General features: G+C 37.8%; 1 long non-coding RNA gene across 5 annotated transcripts; it reads left to right on the forward strand.

Moving 5' to 3' along the window:
• Nucleotides 1-23,516: 23,516 nt before the first annotated feature.
• LOC138908930 (uncharacterized) lies at nucleotides 23,517-26,394 on the forward strand. 5 transcript variants are annotated; one of them, XR_011415349.1, is made up of 4 exons: nucleotides 23,517-24,131; nucleotides 24,369-24,459; nucleotides 24,619-25,077; nucleotides 25,412-26,394. It is a non-coding gene; the product is annotated as an uncharacterized lncRNA (long non-coding RNA). The 5 variants fall into 5 exon arrangements; XR_011415347.1 differs by having other exon boundaries at nucleotides 23,517-24,762; nucleotides 24,943-25,077; XR_011415348.1 differs by having other exon boundaries at nucleotides 23,517-24,459.
• The last annotated feature ends 280 nt before the right edge of the window (nucleotides 26,395-26,674 follow it).

Here is a 26,674-nt window from a genome sequence, read left to right on the forward strand (position 1 = left end):
TCCGAACTCAAGTCATATTGCACCTGACACGATAATCAGATCTTCACGGCTCTCTTCATTTCAAACACACTCTTTTTTGCCCTATTCAATCTTCCTTTGTACAGTAACCATCACTCCAATTAGAGTCTACATGCCAAATCACATACTAGCACGATTCCAAACTATTCTACACTTTCTCAAGGTGCACAACTACCCTACCAGTGAATTCATATGCTAATTTGCCACTCTTACTTCAGTTAAATCATCTCCTTTAAGAAACTTCTCAACCTCTACTTCTCCTACTTGACCCGCTAGTACTTCAACAACCGCGAAATGCTTCCCGTCATGTCTTCTCTCATTCCTTGCTGCCCAATTGCTGCATCAACTCGAAATGCATCTCTATCGTACCACAACCATTAGAATGCTACCGACTCTAAGTCTCTTCGAAGATCATATTTCTCGAGCCATCAACATCAGATATACCCATTCGCAACCACAATTACTACATAATCACTTACTCTTCTTGAGTCCAAACTCATTGACAGACATGAGAATTTAATTTTCCCAAAATTTAACAACGTGAAAGATCCTTCAAAACATTCACACTCGAGGCCGTACGTCACATCAAAACGAAAATCAAGCACCCAATGGCCTTCCTTTACATTTCAAGAAAACACTTTTCATCACATTTACATCGTCTTAACACCTCCCATAGTTACGTCATACTCACCACAAAGCCATTCCACAGCTCATCGGGCCACAAATTCCACTCGTAGAGACATTATCGGACCTATGATTCCAAATGTATAGGTTACAACTGAAGCTACCGAACCTAAGCTGCGATCTAACCATGGCCTCAAGTCCTCCAAACACAGAATACACATATCAGCCTTGTTCATAGAATCATAAGTCGGCGATGTACAACTGATACTGAGCGCTCATGTGCACATACGAGATGCGTGGAAGGAATTCAAAGAGTTATGTCTCAAGCTGAATCAATTTTGCACGATAGAATACAAGAAAGTGAAATTTTCCTAAGGGTTCTGCAGCCTCTCGAAGATAGTTACACACATCTCCGTACCGATCCGCAAGACTCTACTAAAGCCGCTCATGACTCGTGAGACCTATGTAACCTAGGCTTTGATATAAATCTGTGACGACCCAAACTAACCCATGTCGTGATGGCGCCTATCGTGGAACTAGGCAAGCCGACTCATTTCTAAAACAAACCGATATTTTCATTTCAAAGATAATTTCAATGTTATTTAACATAAAACCTTTCGTAAAGTAGTTCAAATCAAAATAAAAGTGCGGAAGGAAAAGCCCGACATCGGAGTGTCACTAGTCATGAGCATCTACTACAATCCGTCTAACAATATCAAGGATAACTCAGCCTAGAAAATAGCTAAATACAACTAGAGGAAGATAAGAGGGAGAAGAGCAGGGGCTGCGATCGCCAAGCGGCTACCTTGTTATCTTCGAGGAAAAATCTGCAACCAGAATAATCAACAACTGCTACCGTGTCCAGCTACACCCGGATCTACACACAAGGTGCAGGGACTAACGTGAGTACGCCAACTCAGTAAGTAACAACAATAAATAAAGACTAAGCAGTAGTGACGAGCAATCAAGCATATAACGTTCATATCAGGAAAAATCTCAGTAGAATATCTCATACTTTAAAAATTAGCATCTCGTTTAAACCCAGTTCCAGTAAAATCATTTAAAGATATTTTTCAACAGTTTTCAACAGAGGAAAAATGCAAATGTGAGCAAAATGATGAAATCATAAACAGCCCCTCGGGCAAACCTCACAGTCGCTCGTGCCACTCGGGCATACCTCACAATCACTCTTGCCACTCGGGCACACCTCACAATCACTCATGCCTCCCAGTCACTCAGCACTCGGCACTCGCAGTCAGTAGGTACCTGCGCTCACTGGGGGTGTGTACAGACTCCGGAGGGGCTCCTTCAACCCAAGTGCTATAATCTGCACGGACAACTCACATGCTATAATAATAAAGTATGCTGCAGGCGGGCAGCCCCAATCCATACTCATCCTCACAATCAGGCCCTCGGCCGATATCAAACATGTTGCGGCGTGCAGCCTGATCGCATAAATATCCTCACAGATCAGGCCCTCGGCCTCACTCGGTCATAACTCTCTCAAGCCACTCGGGCATTTCAGTAAAACAGGGCATTCGGCCCAAAACATTTATGTGCATCAAAATAGAGTCATAAAAATGAGTTATACGGTAAACAAGTATAAACATGACTGAGTATAGATTTTTAATCGAAAATAATGAGAGGATAGTAAGAAAAAGCCCCTAAGGGTCCAAACAGCACTGGCGCAAGGCCCAAACATGGCATTCAGCCCAAGTTACAGAAATTCTTTCTAAAACATATAAGTATCATATAATTTCCATAAAATATGCAACTTTACAGTTGCTACAGGATGGACCAAGTCACAATCCCCAACAGTGTACGCCCACATGCCCATCACCTAGCATGTGCGTCACTTCAAAATAGTAGAATGATACGAAATCCAGGATTTCATACCCTCAGGACTAGATTTACAATCGTTACTTACCTCAAACCGGTCAAATCTCTACCCTGCAATGCTCTTGCCTCTGGACTCGGCCTCCAAATGCTCCAAATCTATTCACAATCAGTACAATACCATCAATATACGCCAATGGAATGAATTCCACAAGAAAAGCTACAAAATTAGACCAAAACCCGAAATTGGCTCAAACCCGGCCCCCGGGCCCACATCTCGAAATTCAACAAAATTTACAAAACTAGAAAGCTCATTCACTCACGAGTCTAACCATACCAAATTCATCAAAATCCGACATCGTTTGGTCCTTCAAATCCTTAAATTACTCTCCAAATATTCCAAGCTCTAACTCCTTATTGTTACTAATTACATGATTAAACAATGGGAAAATCACCATATATACGAGTATTAGGGCTCAAGTAACTTACCTCAACGAAACCCCCTTGATTCCCTCTTCAAATCTCCCCCAAAAGCTCCAAAACCGAATAGAAATGGTGAAGAATGCACCAAAATTCACGAAGTGTGCAATATGTACCCTCTGCCCAGGCTTCTCACACCTGCGGCCATTTACTCGCACCCGCACGACCGCACCTACGGTCCAAGGAGCCGCACCTGCAAAACTCACTTAAGCGCCCAGACTTCCCATCCGCGGAAAACCCGTCGCACCTGCTAAGGCGCACCTGCGTGGTTCCTCCGCTTCTGCGAAGCCTGCCCAGCATTTCCCCCTCCGCATCTGCGCCCCAGTTTTTGCACCTGCAGGCTCGCAGATGCGACCTCCAACTCGCACCTGCGCATCCTTTCTAGCCCAGCGTTACCCATACTTTCACACTCCCCACGCGCACCAGCAGCCTCGCACCTGCGACTCTTCCTTCCGCAGGTGCGGAAATAGCAGAAGCAGCAGCTCCAGCTGCAAATTCCAACTTCGACAAATCCATCAACCACTCGGAATCACCCCGAGGCCCTCGGGACCTCAACCAAAAATATCAACAAGTCATATATCAACATACAAACTTAGTCGAACCTTCGAATCACTCAAAACAACACCCAAACACCAAATTACTCTCGGATTCAAGCCCAATAACTTCTAAATTTCCAAATTCGGCAACCGATGCCGAAACCAACCAAACCACGTCCGAATGACCTCAAATTTTGCACACACATCACAAATGATACTACGAACCTATTCCAACTTCCGAAATTCCATTTCGACCCCGATAAAAAATTTTCCACTGCCGACCAAAATCGCCAAATTTCCAATTTTGCTAATTCAAGGCTAATTCTACCACGGACCTCCAAATCACATTCCAGACGAACTCCTAAGTAGAAAATTGCCTAACGGAGCTAACGGAACCATCAGAATTCTAATCCGAGGTCAAATGATAAAGAGTCAAATTTTTGTCAACTCTCTCAATTTAAAGCTTCAACAATGAAATTCTTTCTTCCTATTCAATTCCGAAATACCTGCGACCAAAACCAATGATTCACACAATTCAAAGTACATCATACGGAGCTACTCATGCCCTTAAATACCCGAGCAAAGTGCAAATGTTCAAAATGACTGGTCGGGTCGTTATAATGTTATGGCATGTTATGTGTGGATGGATCCCGGAAGAATCATGGTGGTTTAGACCACTGCATGAGGATTATATTTTCTGCGGTTATGAGGATTTAGTTACGTGCTATTATGGTTCTCCTTAAATGAGTTAAGTGAAAGGTTCATATATGATAAAGTGTTTAATCTATTAGGGGTTCAAGATTATGATGCAATTCTTGTACTCTTGCGTACTGCATGATTAGGTGCAGTGAGCAGCATGGGAAATTTAAGTTGAGGATCAAGGTTGTGGTTCGGTGTTGACAAGGATGTCATGAGCTCGGATGAGCAGGGAAGAATTCAGATGTTAGAGTAAGTTGGTATTATTTTTAACGTCACCTGAGATCGGTGTCTTTTGTAAGAGGCTCTGTGTACTGATTTGCGAATTCCTGATTTGCTTTACAGCATTAATGTGGTCGGCAGTGTGGAGGTGTAGATTTGTTACCTGGTGCGGAAGGTCGTAGGAGTGCGTCCCACGGGAAGATTGTATAAGTGTGATATGTAGTCACCTGATTGATTAAAGATTTAAAACCAAGTATGAAGATTGTGGTATTATCGCTAATGTGAGAATTTATGTCTGAAGGCTGCTCGATTCATTTGATTGTGGACTGTGGAAGTTTGTTTCGAATTTGACGGTTGTTCTTGTGTGTCATGGGAAAAAGAGTTATTGTGGATCCTTGAAAGGTTATTAGCCCAGTGCGGTACGATATGAATCAGCTTGAGGTATGTGGATGGATCTAAGTGTGAATGTGGGCTCTATATCAGGCCGGATGTGTTCCTTTCAGCATAGCGTCGTTTTCGGAGGGGTCTTCGGGTCTTGGATGTTATTTCTGTCGTCAGCTATTTCATGTAATACTCTATTGTGCCATGTGGGTTGTGAGACGATTTGAATATTCACACTCGTATCTAGATCTTTTATAGTTTGTGGTATTATGTGAGCAGGATGGCTCTCGAGATGTAGATTATATATCGCACCTTAGTTGTGATTGACTTTTGTAGCGTATGGCACTATCTGTTTCCCCAGGGATGGTATTATGCACTTAGCGTGCTTGTGGCTGATATTCGGGTATTTTGTAATAATGAGCATTCTAGCTCGGTAAGTATCTCCTTATATATATTTTATATGTGGATCGGGTGGCACACCGCCACAGGTATGTTGTTTGGATCGGGTTGCACGCCGCAACAGTGTGATGTTGAGTACAGTCCCCTATATTTATTTTCGTGTGTTTCATTTTCCATTTTCTAAGGAAGGTTCATAACATCTTTTCGGTTGTTTAAATTAGCTACATGGGTTGAGTAATTCTTCCAGAGTTTGTTTCCTTATGTATCACATTCGAGTTTGTAGCTTGTTGGCACATTATGACATCGTATGAGACTTTTGGCAGTGTCTGAAGTGGCTTATTGCATGAGCAGCTTGTACTAGGTGAGACGAGATTTTTGGACCTGGGATCAGTGCGTTCAGATTTATATAAGGCATATTGAAGAGTAAATATTGTTATTCAGTCCAGAATGAGGTAATGGTTCTTGTTGGGGGAGAGACTCCATGAATTGTGATTCGGCATGTGGTTATGAGTTTCAACATGTCCTTCCGGTGGTGGAAGTATTGCGAGAGTTAAAACGAGACTTATATGCTTCGTAAGGTGCGTTGTGGGCATCAGATTCGTGGGATTTCGACTATCGTTGTCAGAGAATGTTATTATGGTCATGTGAGTTACCCGGTGCATGGTATGAATTCAGTAAAGGTATGAAATCATGTATTGGTGCATCGTGTAGTGATCAAAACAGTGTTCGTATGTTGGAAGCAGGCCTAGTAGAGAATTTCTAACGTTGAAATTTGGCTCTAAGGCTTATTTGCCTAAATAAAGGGGAGGATCTTCATATTTGCTCGAGCAAAGGTGCTCAACTGAGCTGTGGTAGCACGGGTAGGTGCACGAGGTGTTAGACAGTGATTTTTTACAACTCCAACGCAGTTCTTAGCACATTCGAGGATGAACTTATGTTTAAGTGGGAGAGAATGTAACGACTCGACCGGTCGTTTTGAGCTCTAGCGCATCATTCGGCGGTTTGAGGCCATGAGTAGATTCACTTTAGGTATTATGACTTGTACGCGTGGTTGGAATTGAAATTCGGGAAGTTCGTAATTGATTTGGAAAGAAAATTCTAATTTCGGGAACTTTAAGTTGGAAGAATTGACTAAGTTTTGATTTTTGAGTAAACGACCCCGGAATCAGGATTTGACAGTTCCAATAGGTTCGTATGATGAATTTGGACTTGGGTGTATGATCGGATTGGGTTTCGGATGACCCGGGAGCATTTCGGCGCCTATTATGAAAGTTGGCATTGTGGAAGAATTTCATAAATTTAGGTTGAAGTGCATTTCAATGTTATCGGTGTCCGTTTGGGGATTTCGAGTCTGGGAATAGATCCGTCAAGTGATTCTGGTATTGGGAGCGCATCCGAGAGTGCAATGGGAGGTCCGTAGGTCATTTTGGGGCCATTTGGCGAAAGTTAGAAATTTGAAGGTTTTTGAGAAGTTTTTTCGGAAGTGGACTTTTTGATATCGGGGTCGGATTCTGATAACGGAGGTTGAAATAATTTAGTAATGTCAAATGTGACTTGTGTGCAAAATTTGAGGTCAATCGGACGTGATTTGATAGATTTCGGCATCGAATGTAGAAGTTTGAAATTCTAAAGTTCATTAAGCTAGGAATGGGGTGCGATTCATGAATTCAACATTGTTTGATGTGATTTGAAGGTCCAACTAAGTTCGTAATGTGTTTTGGGACGTGTTGGTATAATTTGTTAAGATCCCGAGGGCTCCGGGTGGATTCCGGGTGGTTAACAGATCGAATTTGGAATTTGAAGAAGAGTTGAGGCAGCTGATATCTGATGTACCCTCACCTGCGAGGTTTTGACCGTAGGTGCGGAGGGCGCAGAAGCGACATTGAGTCACAGAAGCGGAGCAGGATGGCCAGGTGAAGAACCGCAGGTGCAGAGCTTTTGGCCGCATCTGCGCAAGCGCAGAAGCGGAAAGTACCTCGCAGAAGCGAAAGCATGCGCAGAAGCGGAAGGTTTATCACACCTGCGAAGCCGCAGGTGCGGCTACTTGACTGCATGTGCGAAGGACGGGGCTAGCAGTGTGCTCTTTAAAAAAATGAGGCTTGGATCATTTTCACCTCATTTCCTCCATGAGAGCCGGTCTTGAAGCGAGTTTGGAGCTCATTCTTCGTCACCAATGTCAAGGTAAGTGATTTCCACTTATTATAAGTTAAATACATGATTATATATGGATTTGAACAGGGAGATTAGTAGAAATTGTGGGGTTTTGGTATAAAACCTTGAATTTGGTATTTTTGGATTTTGACCACGATTTTGGACATGGAATTTGGAATAAATTACATATTTGAGTTCGTGGTGCCATGGGGTAAAGTTTATCTTCAAAATTTCGGAATCCGGGTAGTGGGCCCGAGGGTGATTTTTATCGACTTTTCGATCGGGGTTAGAAATTATTATAAATTGGATTATAATGAGTATTACAGTATATTTTTATGGGTTTGTATATTTATTGGCTAGTTTTGGAATGTTGAGCATCGGTTTGAGTCATCGGAAGGGCTTGGGAACCGGTTAAGGAGTTTCGGAGCGATGTAAGTCTTCTTTCTAACCTTGTAAGAGGGAATTTACCCCATAGGTGAACAAAATCAATATGTGCTTCTATTTGTGGGGGCTACGTATGCACGAGGTGACGAGAGTCCGTGCGTAGCAACTATTATGCTTAAGTCCGGGTAGTTTAGGACCCCAAAAGCATGCCATACTTGTGATAATTGTAACCTCATTGTCAATTTAAATTGCTTAAATTATATTGAACTTGGTAAATAAATTTCTAAAAGGATTAAACTTGTTTTCTTGACCGTTAAAAGAAGAATGACATTTTCGTTGAGTAATTTCTCCTTAATGAATTCTTGATTGATTGTTTGATTGTGTTTACTTTTGTGGAACGGGCCGAACGCCTCGGCAGATTAAATAGATGCATCTATGGTTCGCGTCGTTCGACCCTCCGGCAGTGCACAGTTTAAATATTATGTTGGATCGGGTCGTACGACTCGGCATGATTTGCGCATGATTGAACTTGATTGCTTTGGAATTTACGATAAATGATATTGCCTCCTCGGTCTGAGATAAATTGTTAAATAATAGAAAATAAATTTGGAGAGTTCTTAATTATAAAAGAACTGCTTGCTTACTTCAGAATATTGGGCTTACAACCGTATTAATTAATCCATGCCTAATTTATTTATATTATTTTATTTGTTTAAAGCCCATAGTAAGTGTCGGAGCCGACCCCTCGTCACTACTTCTTCGAGGTTAGGCAGGATACTTACTGGGTACGCGTTGATTTACGTACTCATACTACACTTGCTGCACATTTTTGTGCGGGTGCATGCATGCCTAGTGGCCTTGTGAGCGCAGAGGCGCGGTTATTGCGGGAATTTAGGCGAGCTGCATTCCACGTTACGAGTCCGCAGGCCACAGAGTCTCCTTCAGAGTATTTATATTTTCCTGTCCAATTTGTATTTCGGAAAAATGTTGTATTTTATTTTACATTTTTAGTTGAGGCTCATGCACTTGTGACACCGGGTTTTAGGACTATTATGGGTTGCACGGTATTGGAATTGCTAAAAATATTATTATTTATTTTGTAAATCTCATCTTTTACCATTTAATTAAAGAAAATATGGTTTCAAAAATATTAAAATGAGAACCAAATTAAGTATTTATTTTTGGCTTGCCTGATAGCGGTGTCTGGTGCCATCACGACCTTTAACGGATTTTGGGTCGTGACACCGTCCCCCCAGGATGTGCATTATGCACTTGGCGTGCTTATGGTTGATATTCAGACATTAGTGAGTATAAGCATTTCAGTTTGATGTGTGTTATCTTTAGATTATTAAGCGTGGATTGGGTGGCACGCCGCCACGGGTATCATATGTGAATTGGGTTGCACGCCGAAGTAGCGTGATATTGAGCACAATTCCCTATATCTATTCCTGTGTGTTTTGTTCGCATTTTCTAGGATTCATGACATCTTTTCAGCTGTTAAATTAGTTACGCGAGTTGAGTAGTTCTTTCCAGAGTTCATTTTTCCTTATGTATCACATTTGAGTTTGTAGCCTGTTGGCACATTGTTGGCGTCATACGAGATCTTGGTCAGTGTTTGAGGTGGCTTATTGCATGTGTAGCTTATACTGGGTAAGACGAGACTATTGGACCTGAAATCAGTGCAATCATATTTATATAAGGTATATTAAAGAATAAATATCGCTATCCAGTTCATAATGAGGTAATGGTCCTTGTCAGGAGGAGAAAAACTCCATGATTTGTTAATTCAGCAAGTGGTTATGAGTTTCTACGCATCTCTTTTGTCGTGGCAGTATTTCGAGTATTGGAGCAGGGGCTATATGTGTTATGGGGTGTATTATGGGCTACAAATTCGTGAAGAATTTAAAGCAATTGGGCTCGGAGGATGTTATTATGGGCAACCGACTTATGTAGTGCATGGGGTGATTTCAGCACAGGTGCACAATCATGTTTTGGTACAGTGCGTGGTGATTGGTACGGTGTTCATGTGTTAGAGTCAGGTCTTGTAAAGGAATTCAGAAGTGGAAACTTAGTTTTTCAAAAACTTGTTAACTAAGGTTATAGGGAGAGCTTTCAGTCTAGCTCGAGCTAAGGTGCTCAATTGAGTTGTGGTGGCACGAGTAGGTGCACAAGGTGTTAAACAGTGATTTTGGACAACTCCGAAACAGTCATTAGCACGTTCGAGGAAGAATGTATGTTTAAGTGGGAGAGAATGTAACGACCCGACCAGTCGTTTTGAGCCCTAGCACGTCATTCAGCGGTTTGAGGCCTTGAGTGGCTTCATTTCAGGTGTTATGACTTGTACGTGTGGTCGGAATTAAATTTCGGGAAGTTCGGAGTTGATTTGGAGAGAAAATTACAAATTTGGAAGCCTTAAGTTGGAAGAGTTGACCAAACTTTGACTTTTGAGTAAACAACCTCGGAATCGGGATTTGAAAGTTCCAACAGGTTCATATGATGATTTTGGACTTGGGCGTATGTCCGAATTGAGTTTTGGATGACCCGTGAGTGTTTCGGCGCCTATTGTACAAGTTGGCATTTTGAAAGAATTTCATAAATTTGGGTTGAGGTGTATTTCAATGTTATCAATGTCCGTTTGGGATTCCGAGCCTGGGAATAGCTCCGTATTGTGATTCTGGTCTAAGGAGCCTGTCCGGATGTTAATTTGGAGGTCCGTAGGTCATTTCGGAGTCATTTGGCGAAAGATAGAAATTTGAAGGTTTTTTAGGAAGTTTGACCCGGAGTGGACTTTTTTATATCGGATTCAGAATCCGATTCCGGAAGTTGGAGTAGGTCCGTATGGTCATTTAAAACTTGCACGCAAAATTTGGTGTCATTCCGAGTAGTTTAAGTATGTTTCGGCGTGTTCGGAGTAAGTTTGAAAAGTTTGGAAATTCTAAGTTGAATCAATTTGGTTTGGGATATGATTCTTAGTTTTGATGTTGTTTTACACGTTCCGTGGGTTCGAGCGAGTCCGTTTTATGATTTCAAACTTGTTGGTATGTTTAGGCGGGGCCCCGGGGGCCTCAGGTATTAACCGGACAAGGCTCGGATTAATTTTGGACCTTGGAGCCATAGCTGAAGCTTTTAGCTTCTGCTGTAACCGCACCTGCGCTTGGCCAGCCGCAGGTGCGAAACTCGCAGATGCGTGGAGGACACCGCAGAAGCGGAAGGTGCGCAGATGCGCAGGTACTACCGCAAAAGCGCATCACAGATGCGATGTACAAGCCGCAAAAGCGGGCTGGGCTGGCTTAAGGGAAAACCACATTTGCGATGCATTTTCCGTAGATGCGAAAGGGTCTGTTTGGCAGAAAGCTTTAAGAACGGGAAAAACAGTCATTTTTGCCCATTTCTCTCCATTCTTGAGCGATTTTGAAGCTTTTTGAGAGGGGATTTCAACTAGCAACTTGGAGATTAGTTAATTCTACACACTTTGAGTTAAATATATAGATTATGGGTAGATTATAACCTGTAAATCTTGGAAATCAAGGGTTTAGGTGAAAAACTTAGGTTTTTACAAAAATGAGATTTTAACCACGAAAATGGTTATGGAATTGGATAAAAACTATATAGTTGAGTTCTTGAGATTATGGGTAACGTTTTCCTCCGAAAATTTTCGGAATCCTGGCATGTGGGCCCGAGGTGAATTTTAAGAATATTACCATTTTGGATAGGGTAATTTATTCAATAGTGTAATTTCAAATATTTGAGTATGTATTAATTATTTTATATAACTTTTGGATAGTTTTAGATTTTTTCGGCATCGAATTGAGGTTTTTACGCGACATTTTGATCGGAAAATGGAACCTTAAGACAAGGTAAGTCTCTTGTCTAACCTTGAAAGGGAGAATTTACCCCATAGGTTATTTAAATTAATAATTGTTGCTAATTGCGGGGGGCTACGTACGCACGAGGTGATGAGAGTCCGTGCGTAGCTACTATTTATGCTAAAGTCCGGGTAGTTTAGGACTCAAATCATGAATTCCGTGTGATAATTGTATCCTTTATTTAATTAAGTATTAGAACTATATTGTGAATTGTTAGAGAAAATAGTAAAAGATTGAAATCTCATATACTTGAATTTTTGTATAAATTAATTAATTGTTAAACGAATTGTGCATCCTCTCGTATTAATCTTTTAATAAATATACTCTCATTCCAGAGGTACATAAGAAAATGTCCTCCTTTCTTGTGGAGCGGGCCGAATGCCTCGGCAATATAGATGTATCTATGAATCGCGCCGTACGTCCCTCGGTAGTGTACACGACACTCTGGATCGGGTCGTACGACCTCGGCAGAAATCGTGCCTAATAATATAATTACACGATACCTTGGTATTTTAATTGCAGCTTGTGAAGTTAATTGTTAAATTGGAAATTGTCGCATTTAAAGAATTAATTATCTCTGCTTGTTAAGAAAATTATTGTCATTCCTATAAATTATGTTGATTTAAATATATCTATTTTCAATATCATTGACCCTTAGTGAGTGTCAAAGTCGACCTCTCGTCACTACTTCTTCGAGATTAGGCTTGATACTTACCGGGTACACGTTATTTACGTACTCATGCTACACTTGCTGCACATTTTATTGTGCATGTACATATATGTCTAGCGGCCTTGTGGGCGCAGAGGTGTGGTTAAAATGCGGGGACTTAGGTGAGCTGCATTCTATATTACGATCCGCAACCAACAGAGTCTCCTTCAGAGTTATTTATATTTTTTCTCTCTAATTTGTATTTTGGACAGATGCTGTATTTTATTTTAACTCCCTAGTAAATGCTCATGCACTTGTGACACCGGGTTTTGGGAGTGGTTATGTATTGTTTAGAAATTTAGTTGCTAAAAATATTTATCACTTACTCTATGAGTTCTATCTTTACTATTTCATTGAAGAAATTTTGATTTTAAAAATACTAAAATGGGTAATTAAGTTAATTAATTATGGTTGGCTTGCCTGACAGCGATGTTAGGCACCATCATGACTTTTAAAGGATTTTGGGTCGTGACAGTGATGATATCTTACTGAACACCTCTTTGTAGACGATATATTTTTTGTATGTTTCCTTCTAATGCTTTGGTTGCCCTGCCATAACCAGAATTCTTGTTGTCGATATTGATACCCCTCTTGAAAGTTCAAGATATAGTTGTTCGTGCAAGAAACATATTGCGGCAAATATAGCCAAATATTTAGTATGTTTGTCCTTGTACTTTATTTATTATAGTTGCAAAATATAAATATACTGAAAATTATTTTCACACAAATTTAAAAGAATATTTTTTAGTTTCGGAAGACAAAAGTAAAATTCAGGGACAAAAATATATTTAAATGTACATTAACAAGTATCATAATTTTTGCATGTATGTCGTTATTGTCAAAACTTCTATATATCATATGTGTGCTATTTAATAAGCTATTCAACATATTTAAATTTTTCAGTAGCACGACTGGTATATTTTTCTTCAAAATCAATCTATATTTAATGGAAGATCAATTTTAACTTAGTCTACTATATATACGATGACACTAATATACGTAAGAAATAATAAAATTGGCAACAAACCTGTATGGTAGAAGACTATTTGCTATTAAAGTATTTAAGTATTCTTCTTAGTAGTAATTGTTGGTATCATCTTCTACTGAGTCCAAAACTGGAAAAAAATTATTTTTACCATAAAATTTTGCAATCAACCTTTTTATTTAGTTGATCAACATATTCATTATTTCTTCTAGCTAAGATAACTTTTTAATTTCTATCATGAAATTTACACAAATTGCGTTTTAATCTAATGATAGAAATATTTCCCTTATTAAATGCACTACTATTGCCATTGGGGTTGATAACTAAGTGTTCTGAAAGAACCAAATTATCTTTTATTGGATGCTTTTCTTCAATTCTGACACGGAGCAAGAAGTCACCTAATACTGGATCTATTCTTACTTAATACTTTTTGTCAGTTGAATCTTTTTTTATTTGAAGCCATAAGCATAATCTTGGCAAGCTAGCTTTTACGGTCTCTGCTTTCGTCGATTTTGGAACTACTAGTAGCACTTTACATAAATCACCTCCCAAACCATTAATTTTTCACCAAATGGTTTATTGATATCCAATATGTATCTAGAACTCCGAGCAATTGTTTCGATTGTTTGACACTTGTCATAAGCGCTTCATCCCATATGATCAAATTTGCTTTCTATATAAATTTAGCACCATTACTCTACTTTGATATATTTGTGATTGTTATTTCAGTTGTTTGAAGAGGTATATCAAATCTATTGTGAGTGACCTCATAATAAAATCGTTGATGGTACACCATTTATTATTAATTTTAATCGTATTATGCCTCTTGATCTGATATTTGTAAATAATGCATGACATAGAAATATTATTTCGATTTAACCGAAGGCATCTACAAAGAATAATCCCGCTATTTTAGAATCGATTCTTTATCATATAGTCTTGAAAGCTTGTTCTTGTTCAGGATTTAGCTTTGATTGTGCTTCCTCATACACTTGCATGGCCTTCTGATTCTTAATACTATGCTAATCTTTTTTACTTTGTGTTCTAATTTTTTAACGCTCTTTTTATGAAATAAATTTATGTTCCGTAAGATTATTTTTAACCTGAAAAATAATTGTATTCATATGATGAATTTTAAAAATAATTGAATTGAATTCTCTTGCTAAATAATTAATTGAAAGGTATAGTTATTTGTTCTTAACATAAAAAAAATTATTTTATGTTGATTCAATTCTTAATATTAGTTCATCTCTTATTTTGAATATTTAATCTTAATTATAGCTTTATCCACCATAAATTTTATTTTCAAATAGTAAAAACAACGATATGACATTTCACTTTTAGATTTTTATGTTTACAGAATCATTAGTGGTATTGACTCATACCAACCACTTTTCTTTCTTTTTCTCACATATTTATATTTTCAATATTACAAACAATTGATATAAAAAAATATATTATTTGAGTTGGAAAACAGTTCAAATATAATATAAAGATATATTATCATGGATTTTTCTCAATTTTAACGCTTTATGTAGTTCATTTAACATTACTTTTTTCGGTATTGGATATTATGGAGTGGTAATGTACTGTCAATATAGAGAATTCTTATGATATTAATTTTACTAAACCTTCTGACATATTTTTAATAAGAATTTAATAGATACATTTTTATTAATTTTAATATCTTAAGTATTAAAAAAAATTAACATAGATTGTATTCCAAAAAAGTAGGTTATTACATTTATGTCCTTTCCCTATGAGTTTTTCTATTTAATATTTAGGGATATTTTAGTCTATCAATATTGTATTCGTGCTTTTATAATAATATATGCTCTCTTTTTTCTAAATGGATTTGGACATTATAATACATTATCAAATTAAATTAGTAATAGGACATTATAATACGTTTTTAAATTAAATTAGTAATAGGAAGTTTTAAAAAGTATATCTTAAAAGTAATATGATTATATGACTAACAATATGTCTCTATCCCCAAAGTAATTATACTAAAAGGATACCTAATATGTTACTAAAGGTATTAAATTTATATGCTACCATGTAGTATTATATGTCTATGTCCGAAAGTAATTATACTAATAGGATTTCTAAAGGTAATTATGTAGGATTTCTAACCGTGTAATTTTATCTCTTAAAACTAATAGGATTACAAGACTAATGTCCAGAATTTTGATTATGTCCTTTTATTGTGAGTTATTTTCTTAATATTATAAGATTATTTTGGCCCACCAACAGTGTATTCATGCTTTTATAATAATATTAGTCTCTATGTTCGTGCGATGCGCGAGATATCTTGTGCTAAATATTAAACATGTTCCAAAAGTAATACACTTTTAATTGCGTAAACTACTTGTTATTAATACATATGAAGTTCAATAATTAGTTCGTTGAAATACAGTAATAATAATAATAATATATAATTCAAACCAATTTATTAATAAAGTTTTAGCACAATTGAAGGATAAACCTGTTGCAAGTAGCTATAATTCAAATTATTATATTAAAATTAGTAAAAAGATGACTAACTTGATAACGATAGTAGATAAGAGCATGGATATTTCTTGTCTTTATGACGCATTTCTTTAACATGAATATATATTTTTATACATTAATAAATTTATAACAAATCAACCCAACCGACCTTCAATAGAGAAAGAAGCACGAGAGTATTGCCAACATATAATATGTAGTCACACAAGTTTATATTAACGTGCATCCGATAGAAAAAAATAAAATAAATAAAACAAAAAAACTCAACCAAACACAACTGTAAATAGAGAAGGAGGCACTGGAATATGCTGAAAGTAAAAATATTACCGAAGCTTAAATATGTCACGACCCGAAATTTCCACCTTCGGGACGTGATGGCGCCTAACATTTCACTTGCTAGGCAAACCAACGTTAGATTTTAATTAGCCATTTTAACAAAATTTTAAATTAATTAATAACAAGAAAAAAAATGCGGAAATAAAGTCTGAAATAAAGTGAATAATCCATAATAATCGCGATATCCAAATACCATCCCAGAACTGGAGTCACAAGTGCATGAGTTTCTAGAATAATACAAATAAAGGTCTGAATAAAATTCAAGCTGTTTGAAATATAATACACAGCTGAGATAATATAGAAGGGGACTTCATAATTGCGAACGTTGTGTAGTTATACCTCAAGTCTCCATTGGTAGTTGTATCTAGGCAAATCTACAGTACGTCGTTGGAACCAACTCCGAAATCTGTACAAGAAGTGCAGAGTGTAGTATCAGTACAACCGACCATATGTACTGGTAAGAGCCGAGCCTAACCTCGACGAAGTAGTGACGAGGCTAAGCCAGGTCGCTTACATTAACTTATACACAATAATATTAATAATAACGGGAATAGTAGTAAGACCAGTAAATAATATCAATAATTGAAGTCAATTCAACAGTCACAAATGCCTCAACTTGTTTCCATTGCGGCGTACAAACCGTTGATAAGAATGGTATTAGATAGATGTCTTCTTCATTACTGAAGATGTAATATGGCCATTATTTTGTCAAATGGAGTCCATCTCACATAAGCATAAGCATCTTTGCAAAGTGTAGACTTTGTTGGCAATATTCTTTGGGACCCAAAAATATTGCATTGTGTGTTGGACATCATTTGCACAAGTTGTATCTCTTCTTTTACACCTAAGAGGTCAAGACTTTTTTGCCTATAAAAGAGAAGGCCATTAGTTCATTTTAGACACACCAATTCAAGAGCTTTTCACTCTTGTCTTTCTTTCTCCTCCTTTATTTCATTATAGAGTATTTTGTAAGAGAGTGAGTGTTGGAAAACACTTGTGTGAACCCTTTCTTTGGAGTGATCTTGTGAGGTTATTCTCTTGGGGTATTTGGGATTAATTAGAGTATTTACTCTAATTTTATACTCTCTTTTGTACTCTTGTTGGTATAGTAAAATTGCTCCTCTCCGCTTGTGGGCGTAGGTCACCTTGACCGAACCACGTTAAATTTGTGTCTTCTTTATATTCTTTAATTGCCGTTATTATCACCTCCCATTATCTTTGTTATTGCCATTATACCGTTGTTTGGCTATATTCCGCACTACCCAGGTTCCCGATCCTAACAAATTGTTATCAGAGCCAGATCTAACCGGCCAAAATGACTCTAACAAAGTCTTATGTTAAGAAATTTGACCGAAGTACAAACTTTGGAATATGGCAATTAAAGATGGAAGCTATCCTAATTCAGGATGGCTTAGATTTGGCACTGCAAGGAAAGGAGAAGATGCCGGATAAAATGACGGACGAGGAGTTTGCCGTCATAGACAAAAAGGCAAAAACAGGTATTATTTTAAATCTTTCAAATGAGGTTTTGCGTGAAGTTACAATAGAAAGCTCAGCCAAAGGCATATGGAAAAAGCTTAAAACCCTATATATGAAAAGAACAGTAGAAAACAGACTTTACCTAAAGCAAAAACTCTACACTTTTCGTATGGCTGAAGGTACCTATATACTTACTCATCTTGATACTTTTGATTCTCTTCTTATGGATTTAAGTAACATAGATGCTGAAATCAAAGATGAGGATCAAGCTGTGTTATTGCTTGTTTCCTTACCCCAGTCGTTTAAACATATAAGAGATACTATGCTTTATGGAAAGAATAATATCTCTTATAAAGATATCAAATCTATTTTGAAATCAAAAGAACAAATAGATAGAGATATTACTGGGAAAACTAGTGGGAACCAAAGGGAAGGCTTATTCATAAGAGGTAGATCCAATAAGAAAGATTCAAGTAGTGAGAAACCTAAATCAAGGTCAAAATCCAGATACAGAAATGTCATGTGCAAATATTGTCATAAGAAAGGTCACATTATTTCTGAATGCTTTAAATTGAAAAACAAAGAAAAGCATACAGAAAAGAAAATGAGCACAAAAATATTGACACTGCCGAAGCAAGTGTAGCTGCTGATGAGACTGAGGGAACTATTTTTTTAGCAACTAATAATAGTTTCAAATCTAACAATGAGTGGATTTTAGATTCGGGTTGTTCTTATCATATGTGTCCCAGTCGGAATTTATTTACCACATATGAATATATTGGAGGTGGAGTTGTCTTGATGGGCAACAATGCTGCCTGCAAAGTTATTGGAAAAGGTACAATCCGAATCAAAATGCACGATGGTGTGGTGAGAACTCTCACCGATGTTAGACATGTTCCTGACTTGAAGAAAAATCTCATCTCTTTGGGCACTCTAGAATCTCTTGGGTGCAAGTACACAGGTGAAGGTGGAGTTCTGAAAATTTCTCATGGTGCTCTTGTGATCATGAAAGCACGCAGATCTGGTTCGTTGTATACTTTATTGGGCTCCATTGTTATAGGCCCTACTACAGTTTCGGTATCAGACAATTTGTCTGATTTTGATGGCATTAAATTTTGACATATACCCATTGGGGGTTCTGCGGAGAAGGTGGAGCAAATTTACTATATCATCCAAAATTAGGCCAAGGTGGAGATTTGTAATATGGCCATTATTTTGTCAAATGGAGTCCATATCACATAAGCATAAGCATCTTTGCAAAGTGTAGACTTTGTTGGCAATATTCTTTGGGACCCAAAAATATTGCATTATGTGTTGGACATCATTTGCACAAGTTGTATCTCTTCTTTTACACCTAAGAGGTCAAGACTTTTTTGCCTATAAAAGGGACGGCCATTAGTTCATTTTAGACACACCAATTCAAGAGCTTTTCACTCTTGTCTTTCTTTCTCCTCCTTTATTTCATTATAGAGTATTTTGTAAGAGAGTGACTGTTGGGAAACACTTGTGTGAACCCTTTCTTTGGAGTGATCTTGTGAGGTTATTCTCTTGGGGTATTTGGGATTAATTAGAGTATTTACTCTAATTTTGTACTCTCTTTTGTACTCTTGTTGGTATAGTGAAATTGCTCCTCTCCGCTTGTGGGCGTAGGTCACCTTGACCGAACCACGTTAAATTTGTGTCTTCTTTATATTCTTTAATTGCCGTTATTATCACCTCCCATTATCTTTATTATTGCCATTATACCGTTGTTTGGCTATATTCCGTACTACCCGGGTTCCCAATCCTAACAAATTGGTATCAGAGCCAGATCTAACCGGCCAAAATGACTCTAACAAAGTCTTATGTTAAGAAATTTGACCGAAGTGCAAACTTTGGAATATGGCAATTAAAGATGGAAGCTATCCTAATTCAGGATGGCTTAGATTTGGCACTGCAAGGAAAGGAGAAGATGCCGGATAAAATGACGGACGAGGAGTTTGCCGTCATAGACAAAAAGGCAAAAGCAGGTATTATTTTAAATCTTTCAAATGAGGTTTTGCGTGAAGTTACAACAGAAAGCTCAGCCAAAGGCATATGGAAAAAGCTTAAAACCCTATATATGAAAAGAACAGTAGAAAACAGACTTTACCTAAAGCAAAAACTCTACACTTTTCGTATGGCTGAAGGTACCTATATACTTACTCATTTTGATACTTTTGATTCTCTTCTTATGGATTTAAGTAACATAGATGCTGAAATCAAAGATGAGGATCAAGCTGTGTTATTGCTTGTTTCCTTACCCCAGTTGTTTAAACATATAAGAGATACTATGCTTTATGGAAAGGATAATATCTCTTATAAAGATATCAAATCTATTTTGAAATCAAAAGAACAAATAGATAGAGATATTACTGGGAAAACTAGTGGGAACCAAGGGGAAGGCTTATTCATAAGAGGTAGATCCAATAAGAAAGATTCAAGTAGTGAGAAACCTAAATCAAGGTCAAAATCCAGATACAGAAATGTCATGTGCAAATATTGTCATAAGAAAGGTCATATTATTTCTGAATGCTTTAAATTGAAAAACAAAGAAAAGCATACAGAAAAGAAAAATGAGCACAAAAATATTGACACTGCCGAAGCAAGTGTAGCTGCTGATGAGACTGAGGGAACTATTTTTTTAGCAACTAATAATAGTTTCAAATCTAACAATGAGTGAATTTTAGATTCGGGTTGTTCTTATCATATGTGTCCCAGTCGGAATTTATTTACCACATATGAATATTTTGGAGGTGGAGTTGTCTTGATGGGCAACAATGCTGCCTGCAAAGTTATTGGAAAAGGTACAGTCCGAATCAAAATGCACGATGGTGTGGTGAGAACTCTCACCGATGTTAGACATGTTCCTGACTTGAAGAAAAATCTCATCTCTTTGGGCACTCTAGAATCTCTTGGGTGCAAGTACACAGGGTGAAGGTGGAGTTCTGAAAATTTCTCATGGTGCTCTTGTGATCATGAAAGCACGCAGATCTGGTTCGTTGTATACTTTATTGGGCTCCACTGTTATAGGCCCTACTACAGTTTCGGTATCAGATAATTTATCTGATTTTGATGGCATTAAATTTTAACATATACCCATTGGGGGTTTTGCGGAGAAGGTGGAGCAAATTTACTATATCATCCAAAATTAGGCCAAGGTGGAGATTTGTAGTATGGCCATTATTTTGTCAAATGGAGTCCATCTCACATAAGCATAAGCATCTTTGTAAAGTGTAGACTTTGTTGGCAATATTCTTTGGGACCCAAAAATATTGCATTGTGTGTTGGACATCATTTGCACAAGTTGTATCTCTTCTTTTACACCTAAGAGGTCAAGACTTTTTGCCTATAAAAGGGAAGGCCATTAGTTCATTTTAGACACACCAATTCAAGAGCTTTTTACTCTTGTCTTTCTTTCTCCTCCTTTATTTCATTATAGAGTATTTTGTAAGAGAGTGAGTATTGGGAAACACTTGTGTGAACCCTTTCTTTGGAGTGATCTTGTGAGGTTATTCTCTTGGGGTATTTGGGATTAATTAGAGTATTTACTCTAATTTTGTACTCTCTTTTGTACTCTTATTGGTATAGTGAAATTGCTCCTCTCCGCTTGTGGGCATAGGTCACCTTGACCGAACCACGTTAAATTTGTGTCTTCTTTATATTCTTTAATTGCCGTTATTATCACCTCCCATTATCTTTGTTATTGCCATTATACCGTTGTTTGGCTATATTCTGCACTACCCGGGTTCCCGATCCTAACAAATTGGTATCAGAACCAGATCTAACTGGCCAAAATGACTCTAACAAAGTCTTATGTTAAGAAATTTGACCGAAGTGCAAACTTTGGAATGTGGCAATTAAAGATGGAAGCTATCCTAATTCAGGATGGCTTAGATTTGGCACTGCAAGGAAAGGAGAAGATGCCGGATAAAATGACGGACGAGGAGTTTGCCGTCATAGACAAAAAGGCAAAAGCAGGTATTATTTTAAATCTTTCAAATGAGGTTTTGCATGAAGTTACAACAGAAAGCTCAGCCAAAGGCATATGGAAAAAGCTTAAAACCCTATATATGAAAAGAACAGTAGAAAACAGACTTTACCTAAAGCAAAAACTCTAAACTTTTCGTATGGCTGAAGGTACCTATATACTTACTCATCTTGATACTTTTGATTCTCTTCTTATGGATTTAAGTAACATAGATGCTAAATCAAAGATGAGGATCAAGCTGTGTTATTGCTTGTTTCCTTACCCAGTCGTTTAAACATATAAGAGATACTATGCTTTATGGAAAGGATAATATCTCTTATAAAGATATTAAATCTATTTTGAAATCAAAAGAACAAATAGATAGAGATATTACTGGGGAAACTAGTGGGAACCAAGGGAAGGCTTATTCATAAGAGGTAGATCCAATAAGAAAGATTCAAGTAGTGAGAAACCTAAATCAAGGTCAAAATCCAGATACAGAAATGTCATGTGCAAATATTGTCATAAGAAAGGTCACATTATTTCTGAATGCTTTAAATTGAAAAACAAAGAAAAGCATACAGAAAAGAAAAATGAGCACAAAAATATTGACACTGCCGAAGCAAGTGTAGCTGCTGATGAGACTGAGGGAACTATTTTTTTAGCAACTAATAATAGTTTCAAATCTAACAATGAGTGAATTTTAGATTCGAGTTGTTCTTATCATATGTGTCCCAGTCGGGATTTATTTACCACATATGAATATATTGGAGGTGGAGTTGTCTTGATGGGCAACAATGCTGCCTGCAAAGTTATTGAAAAAGGTACAGTCCGAATCAAAATGCATGATGGTGTGGTGAGAACTCTCACCGATGTTAGACATGTTCCTGACTTGAAGAAAAATTCTATCTCTTTGGGCACTCTAGAATCTCTTGGGTGCAAGTACACAGGTGAAGGTGGAGTTCTGAAAATTTCTCATGGTGCTCTTGTGATCATGAAAGCACGCAGATCTGGTTCGTTGTATACTTTATTGGGCTCTACTGTTATAGGCCCTACTACAGTTTCGGTATCAGACAATTTGTCTGATTTTGATGGCATTAAATTTTGACATATACCCATTGGGGGTTTTGCGGAGAAGGTGGAGCAAATTTACTATATCATCCAAAATTAGGCCAAGGTGGAGATAATATGGCCATTATTTTGTCAAATGGAGTCCATCTCACATAAGCATAAGCATCTTTGCAAAGTGTAGACTTTGTTGGCAATATTCTTTGGGACCCAAAAATATTGCATTATGTGTTGGACATCATTTGCACAAGTTGTATCTCTTCTTTTACACCTAAGAGGTCAAGACTTTTTTACCTATAAAAGGGAAGGCCATTAGTTCATTTTAGACACACCAATTCAAGAGCTTTTCACTCTTGTCTTTCTTTCTCCTCCTTTATTTCATTATAGAGTATTTTGTAAGAGAGTGAGTGTTGGGAAACACTTGTGTGAACCCTTTCTTTGGAGTGATCTTGTGAGGTTATTCTCTTGGGGTATTTGGGATTAATTAGAGTATTTACTCTAATTTTGTACTCTCTTTTGTACTCTTGTTGGTATAGTGAAATTGCTCCTCTCCGCTTGTGGGCGTAGGTTACCTTGACCGAACCACGTTAAATTTGTGTCTTCTTTATATTCTTTAATTGCCGTTATTATCACCTCCCATTATCTTTGTTATTGCCATTATACCGTTGTTTGGCTATATTCCGCACTACCCGGGTTCCCGATCCTAACAGAAGACATAATGGCTAACTCGAGAAGTTACGATATAGATCATTGTCCACCCGTAGATCACGGGAGTATAATATCTTTGATACTGTTCTTATTATAGAAAACCTCTTTCTTTCTTTATGGGTCTTCCAAGGCCGTTAGATCAAGATAAGAAAGATAAGAATGGTATTAGATAGATGTCTTCTTCATAACTGAAGACATAATGGCTAACTCGAGAAGTTAGGATATAGATCATTGTCCACCCGTAGATCACGGGAGTATAATATCTTTGATACTGTTCTTATTATAGGATGAAGGTTCATGTGAACTGTCTATCTTGCAGTTAATTATACAATAGAATTCTTTTACAAGTTGTTAATTTCTAGCTTTTGAAATATTGGTGTTAAATGGAGGCCCCCATTATTCACCGAGTTTCGATGAAGTTCTTACACCGATCACGGGAATGTATATTTGATAAAGTTCTTGTTTCTCGCTACAGGATGAAGGTTCATGTGAACTGTCTATGTTGCTGTTAGTGGAATTCTTTTACAAGTAGTTAGTTTCTAGATTTTGAAATATTGGTGTTAAGTGGAGAAGGGTAGAGAGGCGGGCCACTTTTGAACTATACGCACTGTTTCTCGGGGATTTCTCTGTTATAAAAGAAAAATATTGGTGTTGACTGTAGATAAGTTTCATGTTACAGATCATTTATTGAAGACTCATGGGCTGGCATAGAAATATCTGCTCAGAACAACAATTTTCCAGGTCTGCGTGACAGGTTAGTAACAGTGACTGCAACTTTGGGGGAGAAGATGCGAGCAATTGAATTGATTCTACATAAGTTGGCAGAAGACCATCATTATATAAAATCCAAGAATGCTCCATTTCCATTTGCATGTATACTCAAATTATATTCTGTTTCTAATTGTGGTTATGCTATTCTTTTGTCTTTACCCATGCCCAGTTTCTTTTCTTGTGTTGAGCTTTGACACTTGGTGCTTTTGTGGCATTGCAGGAAGATAGGAATAATTCTGTGACTATTGGTGTTGCAGATGAGCCTATAGGGTTGGTGCTTGGGCGGAAGGAATATAATGGAGATCAGTCAGGTTTGTAAAGAAGTTGCAATTATTCCCTGCTTGCATATATTTCAGTCTGTGCTTTCGTTGCAGCTTAGTCGGGCCAGAATAAGGATTTCAGATAGGGTGTTTTGTGTCCGGTATTTCTGACCTGTATGACATCCTGACATTGTTTGTTTCGCTTAGCAGATTGAGCTATACAGAGTAAACATGTTAAACAAAATTTTTCACCTTTTGCTGGAAGGTGACTATTATTGGATCCTAAAGAGCAATCCGCATGGCCGAGTCCATGATATTTTGCGAAGTAGCAACCTTTTCTCTGAGAGATGACAGGTTGGACTTAAATTTCTAATAGTTTATGTAGTGATCCCACAGACAATCCACTTAGAAAATAAAAGGGAACTAACTTTATAAGGCATGCTTAGACTGAACAATTAGGTGCAAATCTTTGAAAAGCTCTTATTGTCTTTATTGCTGTTGGAAAAGCTCGGTAAAAAGGGACATATTTGACAGGAAGCTCTACTCCATGTTCAGATGTTTTTGCAACAGTGAAACAATCAGGCAGCCTCACCACTATGCCTGTAAAAAATGTTCTCTTCACCCAGCTTGAAATGTCCATGGTCGAAGCAGATTTCTGAGTCCCATTAGGTACTATACTATACTATCTCGTTCATCAATAACGACTAGTAAAGATTCATAAGTTGCAGTTCGATATTGCCGCTCACTTTCATATCTCCGAAGACTTTTATCAAACACTTTCCGCATTATTTGGCAAAACTCTTAGCTTCTTCATTCAAGTGGTTGGATTTGCCATACTCTAAAGAGTAAAAACTTACCCCACCTAGTGTTTACACCAAGCCAATAACAGTGAGACATGTCTTGCATATACACTTGTTAACACTTAGCAATGGTTAAGTGATCCATTTTCACTTTGATTTGTTAATTCTTATGGTTAATCGTGTAATTAGGTGTAAACATTCAGTGCAGGTAATTATTTACCTACTCCAGAGTTACCCGTTCTTGGTTTTGACTTTAGACCCTGCTCAGTATCAAGCCGAGTGCAATTGTGTAAGCAAAAACCGCGTGGAAGCCACGCCATAAATCTATTGGGACCACAGAATTTTACAAAGATTTCTCTATCCGACAATGCACGGAATACACCTTGATGGTAATCTCCACGACAAGCTCCTATCCCGTTGCCTTTAAGTGGAACCTTTGATATAAGAGACTGCCAGTGCCATTTTTGTTTCGGCTTCGGCAGTACCATTCCCTTTGACTAGCACGTTCTCATCAATCATTGCACACAGACCTCGTAGTGTACTGGAACCCGACATGATTCCGCAGTTGCAACTTGACTTAACAGCTTAGTGGTATCTTTGCGGGACTTGCATCAAACACCTGGTCTATGGGACTGGAAAGTCCATTTTCCAAATCATTGTCTGCAACTGAAAGCTCTTGAGCTTCGGCGATTGCCCTGGAGTAAACAAGTTGGGCATCAGAGGATGAAAGTGTTGAACCATACGAGAGTGATTCTCCACCAGCCTCAATGTGAAATCAAGGATGCTGAAGTGGGTGTTGATCACGGTAGAAGCTTGGGGACGACAGTAAGCTATGGACGAGCAATAAAAAGCGCCAATGTTTTAACACATGATAACCTGAGGAGAAGGGGAATGTCAATCTGCTCGAGGTGTTACTTATGTGGCCAAGAGGTAGAGACAATCAGCCATCTGTTTCTACCTTGTAGAGTGACTAGTTAGTTGTGGGACTTATTCATCAACCTCAGAGGCATTAGATGGTATTGACCAGGAAGAACATCTGAACTATTGTCAAGCTGGAATGAAGGGGGGAAGTGCACTGCTTCCAACAAAGACAGATGGAAAATTGTCCCTGCAACTATTTGGTGGACAATATGGAAGGAGAGGAAAGCAAGATGTTTTGAGGATTCAACTAGTTCTATTCAGAAAATTAAGATGAATTGTATTCTTCTTTTTTGTTTTTGGTGTAAAGCAGAATATAGTGACGACTTAGAGTCAATTCTACAGGTCCTAGATTCCTTGTAAGAAGAGCAATGATTGTAATAGGGAGCTTTGTAGGCTTTTGTAAACTCTTTCTTTTGGCTTCCAGCACTTCCTTTGTGCTGAAGATTGATTAATACAAATATACATGTTACATTGTCAAAAAACAAAAGCGCCAATGTAGTGAATCCGTAGACACTCCGCTCATAAAATAAAAGGGAACTTGTTTA

Source organism: Nicotiana tomentosiformis, chromosome 4, assembly GCF_000390325.3.
Source record: "Nicotiana tomentosiformis chromosome 4, ASM39032v3, whole genome shotgun sequence".
In the NCBI taxonomy this organism is placed as follows: domain Eukaryota; kingdom Viridiplantae; phylum Streptophyta; class Magnoliopsida; order Solanales; family Solanaceae; genus Nicotiana; species Nicotiana tomentosiformis.